Source organism: Centropristis striata, chromosome 14 (genome assembly GCF_030273125.1).
Source record: "Centropristis striata isolate RG_2023a ecotype Rhode Island chromosome 14, C.striata_1.0, whole genome shotgun sequence".
NCBI lineage: Eukaryota > Metazoa > Chordata > Actinopteri > Perciformes > Serranidae > Centropristis > Centropristis striata.
In genome coordinates this window covers 5,286,541-5,302,588 of record NC_081530.1, presented here as the reverse complement: position 1 = coordinate 5,302,588, position 16,048 = coordinate 5,286,541, and positions in this window count along the sequence as shown.

Genomic DNA, 16,048 nt, shown 5'->3' with positions numbered 1-16,048 from the left:
AGAGTTAGCAGAACTATTGTCCATTGTTTTGAACCCCAACTTAGTAACTACAACTTACAAACTTGTTTTGAGCAGACAACTGGCTTCCTTTGTTAACTTACATTATTGCCCTGAATGTCAATAATTTATATTTCCAAGTTTTACCAACTTAAATCACTGTTTTAGGCCAAAAAATACAAGTTGGCTTTTTTGCAGTGTACACACTTCCATAACCTCAACACGTACACAATGAAAACCAACCTCAGACAACCCGTCTCATTTCACTTTTTTAAAAATGTAAGCAGAGAAAATTTTTTTATGGAATTTAGTTGAAAAATGTTTTTTTTCCTGTTTTAAATATGCACTTATTGTTGCCCTTACAGTAAGTGGCATTTCATTTTATTTTTATTTTGTTTTCTTTTTTCAATTTTCAATGGCTTGTTGGATTGTGGCACAAACGTCTTCTGCCTTTCTGCGATCCATCAACATTCTCTCGTGGGTAACAACATCTTGGCTGTTGTGCATGTTTCATGAATGAAAGATACAATTCCCATATTTTATTCTTATCACTTTGTGTAAGAATACAAATAACAGAAAAATTAAAACCAATGTTTGTCAGATACTGGTGCTTATGAGAGAGGGCAGTCCTATCCACATGAACACAAGAGGTTGCTGAGAGTGCTTGGAGTAAAACAAAAACTGACCACTGCACTGAATATGACTTTAATCTTAGATAACATGTACATCTTCTGTGTAAAAATACATGTTAATTCACAAGGAGTTAGTATTACCTACAATATGTGGTTAAAAGATGGAGAATATTGGTGTCGCTGACCAGTTCACACCAATATATTATATATATTCCAACAGTGATGATAAATTAAATGTCATTATGGCATTAAGAATTTATTTTTTTCTTCAGAGAAATGTGCAGTGCTGTTTAATTTCTGCTGTTTTCACAAAGACATTCAATAAGAAGTTGGCACTCATTGGAGCAATACTCAGACATACTCTGTCAACATTAAAGCAGCAGAAGCCGGGATACCTTGGCTTTAGTAACCAACATGAATCAAAACTGTATCCAATAATACAATTCTACAGCACCTTCATATAGCATCTTGTGTTAAACCCTCCCTTTTCTGGTAAATGCACACTTCTTTCCAGCTCTATGTCACCAGTTTATAACACAACATGTGTTGTAGTTTTGTAAGCTGATGACATCTTCCTGAAACTGGATGGATGGATGGATGGATGGATGGATGGAAGGAAGGAAGGAAGGAAGGATGGATGGATGGATGATAGGATGGATGGATGGATGGATGGAAGGAAGGAAGGAAGGAAGGAAGGAAGGATGGATGGATGGATGGTTGGATGGATGGATGGATGGATGGATGGATGGAAGGAAGGAAGGAAGGAAGGAAGGAAGGATGGATGATGGATGGAAGGAAGGAAGGAAGGAAGGAAGGAAGGAAGGAAGGATGGATGGATGGATGGATGGATGGATGGATGGATGGATGGAAGGAAGGAAGGAAGGAAGGAAGGAAGGAAGGAAGGAAGGAAGGAAGGAAGGAAGGAAGGTTGGATGGATGGATGGATGGATGGATGGATGGATGGAAGGAAGGAAGGAAGGAAGGAAGGAAGGAAGGAAGGATGGATGGATGGATGGATGGATGGATGGATGGATGGATGGATAGATAGACAGATATTCAAGCATCCCTGTAAACCTTTTGATCCAGACATATGGTGTCATATTTGAGTATATTTATTACAACTGAAGGATGTGAGAATGAATTTTGGCCACATGTACATGTTAAAAAGTCTATCAAAAGATATCAGATATATGCACATAAGCTATTTGGTTGAGGAACTATTTCAAGTATCTTATTTTAGTTTTTTTTCCCCAGAGGAATAAGACTCATGAATAAGATGTTACAGAAGCAATCTCTAGGTCCCTGGGATGTCAGTAACTTTAGAGCCACCTCTAAGCTGCCACATTTTTAGAAGAGGTCCTCTCCATTAGAATTAACTAATTTATTTCATGAAAAAGAATTGAATCTTTGAGCCGGCTTCTGTTCCCCACACAGCACCTTTTAAACTTGCTACCACTGATTGTCCTGTAGTATGTCCTGCCTCTTTGAAATAAAAAGTTGGATATTAAAAACTGCCTTGCAGTTGAATGACTCCAAATCAGAAATATTTGATAACTCCCTGTAGTGCCAGCACTAGCAGCTTTAAAATGTCTGTTTAGTCTTGGTTTATTTAGTAATAGTGTTCGAAACGAAGCCTGAAACCAAGGCTTCGTTTTGATTTTGAAGTGTCCTCTGATGCTCGGGTGACTAAAGTGGTGCAGTGCTGCTTTGTCCAGTTGAGATGGCCAAGATCTGGTCATTCATTTCCTTTCCATCCATGCTTTTAGTTCCTCTCCAATCCACTATTGCAACGCACTTTATTCTGGTAAAAGCAGGCAAAATATCTAAAGACTGCAGTTGATTCAAAATGTTGTTGCCAGGTTTTTAAAGAAGCGACCCCGTCCTCACTGCCATTAACTGCACCTCTGAGTTTTAGAATTGATGTTTTACTGCTTGTTGTTGTTAAAGCCTTGAAATTTCTGTCTCCCACCTACATATGTGATTTGCTAACCCACTATGAAGCCTAATGGCTCCAAACATCTGTGAACTCTCTGCCCGAGGATGTCCTGCAGGCAAACTTAGTATCTTTCTTTAAATCTCTCCTTAAGATTTTCTTAACTGATGGTATTTGTTGTAAAAATTTAAATATTCTTGTCTGTTTTATATTGTATGCCCTGCTCTCTTATTTACTTTATGCATGTGTTTATATAGTTTTTAATAAAGTTATTGATGTGTGAATAAAGTAACCTCACTCTTATTTAGAGCCTCATGTGTATTCATGCAGGCCACTGTACTGACCACTTGTGCTAACCATGAGGTTAATGGATTACCCTGCTGCATTTGACCCTTTTAAAATTCAGCACAAAACCCAGCAAGGATGTCAATGACACTTGTGAAATAAAGGCTATGTTTGAGGCCATAGTTACTTCTTCCAAGGACATGTTATTTGAGTTCGATTTATTTCTTACTGCAACTACCTTATAGCCCCAGTCGGCTCGTAAAAGCCTAAAACATAATTGCCAAATATTTTATAGATTTGCTGAGCATACATTCTCTGTTCCGACATCGTCTCCTTTATTCTACATTCATAAAACTATGTTTGCTCTTACAGTGTACTGGTGTTGCCCAGTGTATCAGTCTCCTGCTGGTGACCACTTAGTACTTTAATTAAAGAAATGTAGTAAAGTGGTTTAGTCGTGTGGTTCACATAGCGGTGCCCAGTGGTCACCAGGGGCCATAAATAAGCCTCACTGCAAAAGGCTAATGAAATTTCACCACTATTTAATAATATGGATGCTTGATTGAATCAGATCAAAAGAAACACTGGCATCAGATAAATTCCACATGTAACCTGGTCCAGGACAACAGAGTGAGAATGTGTGTGTGTGTGTGTGTGTGTGTGTGTGTTAGGTGCAGTACTAATCACATTTGTGTCCTGCTCCTAGTGGGGCCTGAGGATGGAATTGGAGGTTAGTTGATCCATCTGGCTATGTTTCCAACACTTTTGCCCAGATATTTTAAGAAATACTGGCCATGACTGCCAAGCCATTTATTGTTCCAAGAAGTCTGATCACTTTTATCCATAATGAATTATTATAAATTATAAACTTGTTTAGAAATATCACAATCAAGCGGATAGATTGTTATGAAATAATTTGTTTGAAAAAAAAAATATATATATATATATATTAGGGCAATTTGGTGGGGCACAAAAAGGGCATGCTGGGCGGCCTCTAGGTCCTCATAAGTCTGTACCCCTAAATGGCTGTGTAAAATGCTAACTACTATACTATTATATGAGGCAAGGCAAGGCAGGTTTATTTGTATAGCACCTTTCAACAACAGGGCAATTCAAAGTGATTTACACAAAACACAAAAGCATTTAAAAGAGACATATATAAAATTACATTCAAGTATAAAAAATAAATAAATTAAAGACTAAAACAAGCAGATAAAATATTTAGGAAAAATATAGAAGTACATTCAAATATAAAATTTTAAAATTGAAAGCTAGCTGATAAAATATGTTTTTTAAAATATCAAATTCTCTACACTGTAAAAAAGCCAACTTGTATTTTTTGGCCTAAAACAGTGATTTAATTTGGTAAAACTTGGAAATATAAATTATTGACATTTAGGGCAATAATGTAAGTTAGCACAACAAAGGAAGCCAGTTGTCTGCTCAAAAACAAGTTTGTGAGTTGTTGTTATTTATATCTTTAAGTTGGGGTTCAAAACAAGGGACAATAGTTCTGCTAACTCTTATTTCTTTGTTGTGAAATTCGGTCATTAGTAGGGTTGCCAACTCCCCGAAAAATAAATAAGGGACACTTCATTGGCAGGGCCGGCCGACCCGATTGCCTTCACCCATCCTGGCGTGGGGAAATTTTTTAGCCCCTTTTTTGTAAGTAAAATGATTTTTTTAACAATTTGAGTCGAACCTGAATTGAATTAGATGCATATTTTTGTGTGACATGAATACATGGAAAACAAATGATTATCCAGCAATTCACTTTAACACAAAATAACAATTAGGCCCTGTTCTTCAAAGATGTAGTGGAGTTTGCTGATAACAATTTGATTCACTCCTTTTGTTGGCTTTTAAAATGCAGCATGTATGCAATTGAATGGCCATTTTGGAAGATTATAGCATTCCATAATTCCAAATTGGTTCAGTAAAAAGGCATTAAATTCATGTCATGAACACATGGGGACCTGGTCTTCAAGAATGCACTGGAGTTTGCTGATAACAAATTGATGTATTTATTTTATTGGAGCAGCATGAATACAATTGAATGGCTATTTTGGAGTCATGCAGCTGACAAACGGGCCGTAAAGTGCAATGTAATTGCGCACTAAAACTTAAAGTGCAGATGGCGTGACCGCAGTACTGGAAGCATGTTGTTTCAGATCAGTCAGTCCACCGTGGACTAAGGAAAAAGAGCGCCGGCACAACGCGCAGTGTGCTTTATAGATGTTATCACGCACTTTTTCCACCCAGGTGCTTCCTTTTACCCATTCTTCAGTATTTTTGCATCCTTTTCTGTTTTCTTCTCGGAGGGGTACTAGACACATTGCTGCTCGAAGGTGTATCGCCCCGTAAAGCAGTGTCGGCGTCTGTGTCACTGTCACCTCCGCATGCTGCTTTGTTGTCTTCTGCTATCTTCTCCTCGACCAATGGGATGAGCGTATTCTGTATCGTCATACTCGTGTGTGAATATGCTGTCAGCTCATTGGTCACAGAGCAGGACGGGGCCTTGGAACAAGTTTACCGTAAGTTTACATATAAAGCGCCCTGTTATTACATTTTCATTGGCATTTACTGACTATTTTTTGACTGTCACAATAAAACGGGACAAAGTGCGTCCCTTTTCACCTCAATACGGGACGGGTGCTTTTGTTTCTAAATACGGGACGATTCCGTTTTTCAAGGGACGGTTGGCAACCCTAGCGAAAGCTAGCGGCTAACTGATGCTAGCGGCGCTGCTTGTTACAGCTACAAGAGTAGCCATTAGCGTATCAATGCTAACTCAAAATTGTGGTCACAACATTAGCTGACATTTCATAGCGGCGTTACAATCGTGCCAGAGAAATTCAGAGTTGAGCAAAATCAAAAAAAAAACTTAAAATATTTAGTTTAATTGTCCAACTTAAAATTTTATCGAAGTTTGTTGCCTTGAAATTTTGAGTTGACCCAACTTTTCTTTTTTTGCAGTGTACTCATATGACTAAACGAGGAGTCCCTTATTCTATTCACTACTCATATCGCTAAACAAGAGGAGTCAGAAGATCAGAAATGTAAAACATATATAAGTATATTCAAATATAAAATAAAATAAAATTGAAAGAGAGCTGATAAAAGTTACAGTACAGTAAAGGCGGTGGCAAACAGAAAAGTCTTTAGTCTTGATTTAAAAGAGTTGAGAGTGGCAGCAGATCTGCAGTTTGCATGAGCATTGCAATATGCTAGGATTAGCATGCTGATGTTTATAATAAGCACAAAGCACAGAGTGGAAGTATAGCTGAAGCTAGCAAAATAAGATAAAATTGTAAACGGACAGCTGAGTTGAAAGGTCTTTACAGGTCCAAAATGTTGAACCTTTATATGAAAAAGACCCATGAAAAATCTACCTCAGCTCAACGTGCATGAGCTAATTTTCAAGAAAGAGAGTTATCTCAATTAGATGGAACTTGATGACAGGCAGGATGGCACCATGTGTCAGCTCTCCAGCACGTACCAGTTCACACTCTGTTCTATATTTATGATACACCTCATGATCAGAGTTGGTAGTGGGTGTACTTGGATCCACTTGGGTTCAGTATGTTTTCGGTAAAGCAGGGAAAAAATAAATAAATCAAATATAAATATTATTTTTCTTAGTGGCAATAGGCAGTATGCAAAAAAAAAAATATCTCAAATGTGTCATGTAAATGAAATGCTCCATCACAAGACTCTTACCTGCTGATAATTCCTCAACGGAAGCTTGTGCTTGTTTATACAGGGCAGGGCACAGTGGAGCTTATTAAATGAATGCAGATGAGAACACACACTGTAGCAAGGCTCATGAACTTTGACCATATGCTTTAATTCGGTATTCTCAAAGGCATACTGTGTAAAATGGTATTGCGGTTGCATATTTGCAGCGATAAACACTTGATAGCATTAGTTGCTACTTTGCACAGTGTTGATCTGAAGTTGGAGCCTTTGGGGAGAAGTCTGTTTTTGTCTTGTTTTGCTAATTAACATATTTGGGTGATGCCTGAAGTCATTAAGTGTTAAGAGTGTTTCCACAGATATATCCCACTTCAGTTGAACAGTATCGGCATAGAGTTTGACATAAAGATTGTTCAGTGAGCGTGAGTAACCCCCTATTACCAGGCTAAGCTGACGAGCATGCTACAGATTCACAACAGGCTGCCAAAACTTTCAAAGTGAAACTCTCTTTCTGTACCAAACCATTTGGAATTAATAAACCAGTGTTGGGGAAAGTTACTTACTAAGACTAACCTGTTACTTTACTAAGTTACTGCCCAAAATAGTCACTTGTTACTTTGCCTTTTATTGAAAGAAGCTAATAAACTACCTTTTTAAATATGCCGTTTAGAGTGTTGTCACTTCTATTGTAAAGAAAAACACACTCGCCGTGAGTTGTTAGACCTGAAAAGACCAGGGTGGCCATCATCTGGTCCTGGTTTGCCAGAACCTGGTGCACCTCTGCTGTTGTGGTGGTGAACCTGGCCTTGTGCTGTTTAATTTAAAGTGAGACCAACCTGACTGCATTTGGGTCCAGGGTTGGGTTCCAGATCCTAGGACTGAGCGCAGCCAGTAGGGCTTGTTGAGCAGAGCCTGACGAAGTACAGCTCAGACTGAAGAAAGGTGAGCCAAGGTTTAGTGTGTAGAGGTGAGCCTAACAACCCCATGTCTACAAATGGCACCTCTGTCAGGGCAAACTTATGATTTTGACCTTTGATCTAAGAATAACAAAGTTGACTCTCCACTTTCTTTCCATTTATGGCATGTAGCCTAGCTTGTTAGCCTCGGAAGGGAGCGTGTCTTTGTTCCCCTCTTTGTATGAGACTGGGGAACATAGGACCCTTGTTCCCCGCTTTTCCCAAAAAGGGTCCTATGTTCCCCGGTCTGTTACTTTTTCCACCATTACTGCCAAATTCCATGGCAAATGCCAAACCCCCTAACCCTAACCATATTTAAAAAGCCAAAAAATGAACTGCAAAGTAACCAGAAAATAGCTGCTGTGCAAATTTAACACATAGGACCTTTTTTCGATTTCTTCGATTAGCTCGATGTTAGTCAGTGCTAGCATGTCTCTCGATAGCTGCTTTGCCTTTGCTGCTCACATCTACATCGCTTCAACACAATGTACAAAAAAAATTACGCCCACAAAGCTTAATTTGTGCTCCTCAGAACTCTATGGATGATGTCACGGGGGTTACCTCCATATTTTATACAGTCTATGTGAATAAGGGTTCAAAATAATAATGTTTGGCTTTTTGAAGGCCATTTCCATGCTCAACTAAGTCCCATAAGTTGATGCAGCAATTGTTAGGTTGATACCATTTTGTTCAACACATATGCTGCTGAATTAGGCATATTTTGCTGTGTCATGCTGTGATTTGGTTTCAAGAAACTTTAGATATTTTGAAGATTTGTGTATTTTCTGTGATCGGATGATGTATATTTATTGTCAGTATACATAGGAAAGCTACACATCTGAATTCTGTATATCTGTAGTTTGTGGTTTTAAGATTCATGAGGCTGTGATTATCTTAGAGGTCACAGCAGCTCATTTATAGGGTGAGCTCAAGTTTAAAAAAATGCCCTCACTGCAATGAAATTCTACTATGGGGACTAACATCATCACACATAAATAAAATTTCACTCACTGAATCAACAAGAGCCTCAGCGTTCCAGTGATATCCAATTTATTCAATTCCAAAACTGTTTAGGGACCCAGAATACATAAATATTCAAATAATAAATATTCAATAGGTAGGAGAAAATAACACATATTACTGGATGAGTGTTTTACCTAGAACTACATTTAATCATCATGAAGCAGGCATGTATAGTACCAGTCAGTTTGGAAACATTCTCATTCAATGGTTTTTGTTTTTCTTATATTTTCTACATCATAGATTAATATCTAAAAAATCAGAACAATGATGGAACACGTATGGAATTAAGCAGTAAACAAAAAAGTGTTAAACAAACCAGAATGTTTTATATTTCAGATTCTTCTAAGTAGTCAATAGCTTGTTAAAGACGTGTTTTTTTCTTGCAACCTCATCCTGTGCTTTATCGCCGTCCTCTCCGGTATCTCTGTGGACTCTGAAGCTTGATATAACCTCCCGTACCTCCTATCCATTACACCTCCTGCCCTCCCTCCACATCCAACCTACCCCGTGTGTTTCCCAAAATAAATCTTTCAAGTGACAGGCATCATTATAGGCACAATAATTCCTCTCACATTTAATTCTACAATCTGGCTTCAATTCAACACCTCACCATCTGTGTCGTCAATTCCCCCCTGTTAAGGGAATTAAGTCAAGTTAAGTCTTCCCTGTAGACCCATCACCCACAGGTACAGGCTGTATGGTGCATCACCAGGCTACTGGCTACTGTAAGAGATTGATAAAAAAAAATTGCAATAATCTGCAAAATTGCAATAAACTGCAAAATTGCAATAAACTGCAAATCATCTGTTATGACCTTTAGTAGAGTGCTGCTTAGAAATGTATTTAGCAAAGCATAAAACACACATTTTATATGCCAGGCACAGCAGCACACAGAAATAAGGAGTATCAACAGAAAGGACATACTGATAACGCTTTGCACATCACCACATATTTGATGGCAGGCAGATGTGACACACAGACAGATTCATAGAACACAAACACATTTGTAGGTATTTTCAAGGTTATGGGCTAGGAGCACAAGGTACAGTCAGAGAAGGGCCAGATAAGTAGCCTGGGTATACCCAGACTGCCTTGCACGCTCGAATTTAATTTCGAACCTCCATCCAGTCTAGAAACCAGGAAGGATTCTTAGCCCTGTTTTAGGGATCCAATCACAGAGCGGGGAGGGACGGCAAGACGATGTACTACTCGGCACTTGGAAGCTTGTAGTTTTCCGGATCCAACATGGCTGCTGCAGACACAAAACTCTCTTTAGCTGTAGATGGTGTTTTAAATACTTTAGAGCGAAAGTCGAAAGGCGAAAGGTCTCTCGGCGGCTCCGCTGAGATCACCGGCGTTATGGTAGCGGGGCTATTAGCATCGCTAGCAGCTAATAGCTAATAGCCGCTAGCGGCTACTAGCTATTAGGAATAAAGGAATAAGGAATAAAGGAATTAGGAATAAAGCGTGAAAATAAATAATCTTGCAGAAAGCGAGAACTGGAGGAGCAAATCAGCAAACAACACTCTCTCACAGACACACACACAACAAACATCCATTTCTGTTGCTCTACTACGTCATCTGGTATAACTGATCTGATTGGCTAAGAGCAATAAGCGGCTCTGGAGGATCGTAAACGACACCTCCTCTACGGAGAAATCCATTGCTCGTTGCCAGACTACACCTCATTTGAGAATAGTCTGGTGTTAGCCAGGCTACCAGATAAGGAGAAATGTGCATTGTATTCCTTCACAAATGTGACCAGAAGGCAGAAGCACAGAGAGGCTAAGGACGTCAAGGGCGGACCAAGTCTAAACCACGGTGCTGCCCCAACAGTTTTGACCAATCAGACATTCGCACATTCACATTACATTTTCACATGTGTAAATGTAACAATAGGCATCCTTTTCTTTTACAGCTAACTGCTCAGCAGCCTGTGATTTCTGATCAGAAAATGGTCCATGTACATGACTAACTCTTTTATTATTGTCTTAAATAAATAGTCAAAAGGATATTACTCTCCTCTTATCTGTTCTGCATAAAAACAAACTCTAACACTACAAAAAACTGTAGATTTGACACAAACACATATCCTGCAGCATTAAAAAAAAACATTTTAAGAGAATAAATAATTGTTTTTCCAACATATCCCTCTTCTGATTTACAAGAAGTAAGATTAAGGTTAACAGCTCTCGATACATTTTTGCAAATTATTTATCCATAACCTAATATTGCCCCTTATACACCCAAAAAACGCCCACGAGCTATGAAGTCAGTGAAGTCAGTGAAGTGATGCTAAGTGAAGCGGCTGTGCCTGGCCATCAAGCACTCAGGAGCACCAGGAGTGGGGTTGCTTCCAGTGTGAGAGGCGTTTTAACAAATCGATGTACAATTGTCATCTGTACTTCACACTGTCAACTTCAGTTAGCTATTGTTACCTGCAAAATGTCAAGTACATGTGAAGGACAGTAGGATGAATGCAGCAGCAGGGAAATTAAATCATGTGGGTTTTGCAAGGGTGGAAAAATAACAGTTTTGTGTAATTCTCTCACAAGTGGACACACAGCAGCCTGTTCTCCCCTCAAAAACATGAATATAGGTTGGGGATATAGGTGGTGAAATACAAACTATATTTGCGTTTTTTCACCGTCCGCTGCAATGTGTACCGCGAGCCGTGAAACACGAGCCGCAATAAGTACATACGTGCAGCGGTGGAAAAAGTATTAAGATCTCTTACATGAGTAAAAGTACTAATACCACACTGTGAAATTACTCCACTACAAGTAAAAGTCCTGCAATCAAAACTTACTGAAGTACAAGTGCAAGTATCAGCACCAAAAAGTAACTAGTAACTTAAGCTGGGTAGAAGTATAAAGTTACATAAAATGGAAATACTCAAGAAAAGTGCAAGTACCTCAAAATTGTACTTAAGTACAGTCCTTGAGTTACATTCCACCACTGCATATGTTTATACATTATATATCTTAATGAGTGGTACTGACACACGACCTCTTCTGGCATTAAAATATAATTTAATATTTGAAGGTTATGAGGAGTTTTAGTTGTCCTTGAATAACTAATCTGATCCCCAACCAATAATTGGTTCCATCCATTTGGATGGTGGGGTGGGGGTTGGGTTGACATGTTTGTTCGATAGATGTAATTGTACTTCTTTGTTATGTTGTGAAAACAATAAAAGTAATTTTGTTTAAAAAAAAGAAAAAGAAAGAAAGAAAAAGAATGAGTCATCCAATGTGACATCTGCAGAAATTCAGTTTGCCACAGTAGTTGCTTCACTCATCTGCCCTTCCACACACACACACACACACACACACACACACACACACGGACCAATGGGAATAAAAGAATGAATCACCTTTTGAAGTTACTAAAGGGTGACTGCTCTCCAGTAGCATTGGAGGCTCACTTCAACAGAATTTTTTAATAAAGATGGTCCAGATGGGACACGTCAGCTCTAATTATCATTTCTGCAGTGCACTCTCTCATTGCCACTCATTTCTTACATGAAGCAGTTGTCACCCCCATGTTCCTGCTCCTGTTCTTCTCTTCACATAAGCTGACACAAGCAAAACACTCGTGGGTTTATACTATTGACCACAGCAGCAATAGCCAACATCTCTGAGTCTGTGCCTTAATAAAACTTAATGTTCATCTCTCCTTTTCTTATGATTAAACAAGATGTGTAAAAATAATGCTTGGTAAGTTAAAGCAATTTATCGATATTTTACCGGTCTGGACATTTTATTATCTTATTATTGTGAATTGCCTATTGTACTATTGTACACCTATGGGCAATTTAGAGTCACCAATTAAACCTAAGTGCATGTTTTTGGCCTGAGGGAGGAAGCCGGAGAACCCGGAGAAAATCCACACTGACACAAGGAGAACAGGCAAAGAATGTTTTGGTCAATATGTCCCAATCAAACAAAGAATAAAACCTCTCTTTAACTGTGAGTCAGTATGGGATCAATACAATCAAGTACACTGCTTTGAGATACGGGTTGACACTAACATAAAGTAGTCTTCAAGACATAAGTCTCATCACTTGGTTTGATTCAGTATCAGGATGCCTTTGAAGTGGTAAACCCTCTGGCAAGAAAAAGCACAAGATACAGAACAGATCGAGCACTGATCATACGCAACTTGTTCTTCCGTGTAAAGAACAGTGCTGTGTTCCAATACCCATACTTCCCGTACTTACTTTACTTAGTTTGAGTACACAGGTTGTTCCGATTCTGATCGCAGCGAAAAGAAGTGTACCTAAAGGACCCGGATGTTGCCCTCATAACGGTCAAAACGTTGAGTGTGGAACGATGTACACTATACGCACTCAACGGCCGCCATCTTGTCTACGTAGCGGAAGAGGCGGAGCCAGGCACAGCCGCTCAGCTCGGAATTTTTTTTTGTAATGGCGACCGAAACAACAGCGGAGCGGTAGGTAACGTTGCTGACGACGCCGGCGCATTCTCCACATTTGCTGCGTTAATGGAGCCATATTGCCGGATTGTAGAAGTAAAGATTAAACAACACAAAGGGTAATTTTTTCGCCTTTGAAAACGGGAAGTTTTTCGCGGGTGACGAGCCGCTGCGGCTGTCGCGAGCGTAATTTCCGGTAAGTGCACCACGGAGTATTAGATTTGGAACAACACTCACCTGCTGAAATCTGCATACTTAGTAATAGTAATACTATACTGCGTTTAAGTGTACTCATGGAAGTATGGCTATTGGAACACAGCACAGGATTTCAAATACTTTGGACGCGATTTACCCCTAAATTCCACTGCATGCGTAACGGCTGCAGATCCGTCAGCGGAGCTGATACGCGCTCATTATAATCACTGTGTGAGATTCCACCGGCTCCAGATCCGCTGCGTAGTGAGTCCGTCGTTGTACGGCCATCCGTCAGCCCTCGCAACACTTGCGCAGAGCTTCTATTTTTGACGGACTCCGGAGCATGGCGCATCAAATCGGCACAGAGCAGATCGTTCGGGGCAGGAAGTCGTGCACAGACACAAAATAAAACATCCGGTATATTTTCAAAAATACCTCAAGCTCACAGCGGATCGTATTTCACAACTTGAAGACGTCATGATGGGGGCGGGGACTGACCTGAAGTCAACAGGTTAGAGGTTTTCACTCTCTTTTCACCACTACAAATTAGCCCCCAGAGGGTTTTAGAGACTCCAGAGGTGTCAGCAGCTGAAAGCAGCATGGTTAATAATAAACAGAGTCTCCGCTGATCATAAACATAGTGATTGCGAATTAAGGACATCACTAACTGTGAGCAGAGTGTCCGGTGCTTGTTGTAAACAAACGGAGATCGCTAAGTGGACACCTCCTGCAGCAGCAGCACATACACACTGTACTGCTACAGAGCTAACTGTAGCTAACTGCCACTAACGAGGTCGGCGGCTTCTTAACAAGATTGTTAACAAGCCAGCCGACCTCGTTAGAGCGAGTCGCTGGATTTGTCTCCAGTCATTGATGAGGAGATGTTGATTCTCTTCCGGTTATATCACTTGATTACGCGTGAATTCGCGAGATCTCGTGCATCCTCGGGACAGACTGCGGAGATACGCAGCCTTTGCGGACGGACCTGTTTCGGAGTCGTAACGCATCCAGTGGAATTCCGGGGTAAGTCTTGGGCCTCCTTGTAAAAGACCTAAAAGATCTTGAGGTTGATGGCATCGACTTGCCTGACAGAACAGTCTGCAAAGGAATTTTGTGAGCCATTTCAGGATACAACCTAGGCTCACACAACATAGGGGGCTTTGTTCAAAATTTCAGCAGGAGTAGGCATTTGCAGATATTGTGACATTGACAGAGAAACGTTTGAGAAAAGTCCTATTTCTAGGGGTACTGACAGGACCCCACAGTCATACAGAGATCATGTTTAGAGCAATGATGGAGATTCCACTGTTAGCGGAGGTGTCAAATTTGACTCTGTGTTCAATGAGCTGATTTACTTTCATGTATATCAACCAGGATTGCCTCCCTGTCTTGGCCATGATGACATTGTGTCATCTGATCTTGCCTTGTACATAAAGCATCTTGTAAGAGTAGACAAAAAGTTAACTTACCCTGAGTTAAATCGACGAATAAACCAGTTCCATTATCTTGGTAACGATGCAAACGATAAACCCTGTGAGGTTAATCCAGACAGTGACAAGCTTGATGGGCATGCTGTGCAAAACTGGTGTTTGCTCAGAATGTTCCCAGTTATGATTGGAGAGAAAATAGGAAGTCCAAATCATAACTAAGTATGGCAACTCTGAGAGATTGTGGATCTGATCTCTGTCCATTTCAATTGGCCAAATAGGCTATTCAAGAGCCCTTAGTGATGACTATTTATATTTCAGAAAGCATGTGTTTCCTGGTCATCCAATGAAGCCCAAACATCATTATAACTCTCATTACACAGATCTGATTGCACACTTTGGGCCTCTCATTCATCTGTAGACATTGTGATATGAGAATAAACATACATATTTCAAACATTGTGCAAGGAAATAGCATAACTTTAAAAACACTCTCAAAGCCAATGTGTGGAAGGTGATATGAAGGGTACAAAATACAAAAAAGAACATTTTCATTGTGATTGATGATGGTGAGAAGGGGCTTGTCATGGGAAACATTAAAGTAATATTCATCTTTAGAGGTTCAGCAGTACATTTTATTGCTAAGAAATATCTAGCTGTGTCTCCCAGATATGTGTTTATTACCTTACACACAGTCAGGAAGGTTACTGCTGTGTTGACCAAGAGAGCCTGCTTGAATCAAAGGAAGACCTGAAATATGTACAGAAGGAAGACACGGCAGACCTCTTGCCTGTTGTTCAGATCCGGAAACTTTTGGATGCATTTAAGTCAGGTAATGCAAATGTGACACAATGTCAGATTTAAGGCTTGAAATGAGCACTGGCCATAAGCAAACCCTGATACATTTGCTCTGTGTGCAGACATTTGTTTTCTTTTGCAGGGTTGCCATCTTTCAATAGCCAGTCACTAATGTGTTGTTTTTCTTTGTTTTAGAGACTAGAAAGCAGTTTACCACTACCCAGACCATCATCCTCGTCAGCCACTTCATCTTCTGACCTGTCAGACTTGAGCAGCCCAAGCTATCGAAGATTTCCACCTCAGATATCCAAAGCCTGGCCAGAAAAGTTCCAAGTGCCATGGGATTGGACGCCACTTGAAGTCCGTTCAGCCATTGCCAATGGTAAAAGACCAACCCCTGCAGAGAGGCGGCAAATGGTGAGAGTGCTGGTAGATGAAATGAGGAAAATGTGAGGCCAACCCAACATGCTCCCAGTGTCTCACAGTTGGTAAAAATATTGTGAGGCAATACCCCGACAGTTTTGCAGATGTTTTTGCTGATGGCACACTTATGGCTGGTGGCCATACTTCAATCCTTGTCCAGGTGAAAACTCGCATTGAGAACTTAAACAGTGAAAGCAGCTTTACACACCACCGAACCTCGAGGGCCTCTGGATCCAGCTCTGGGCA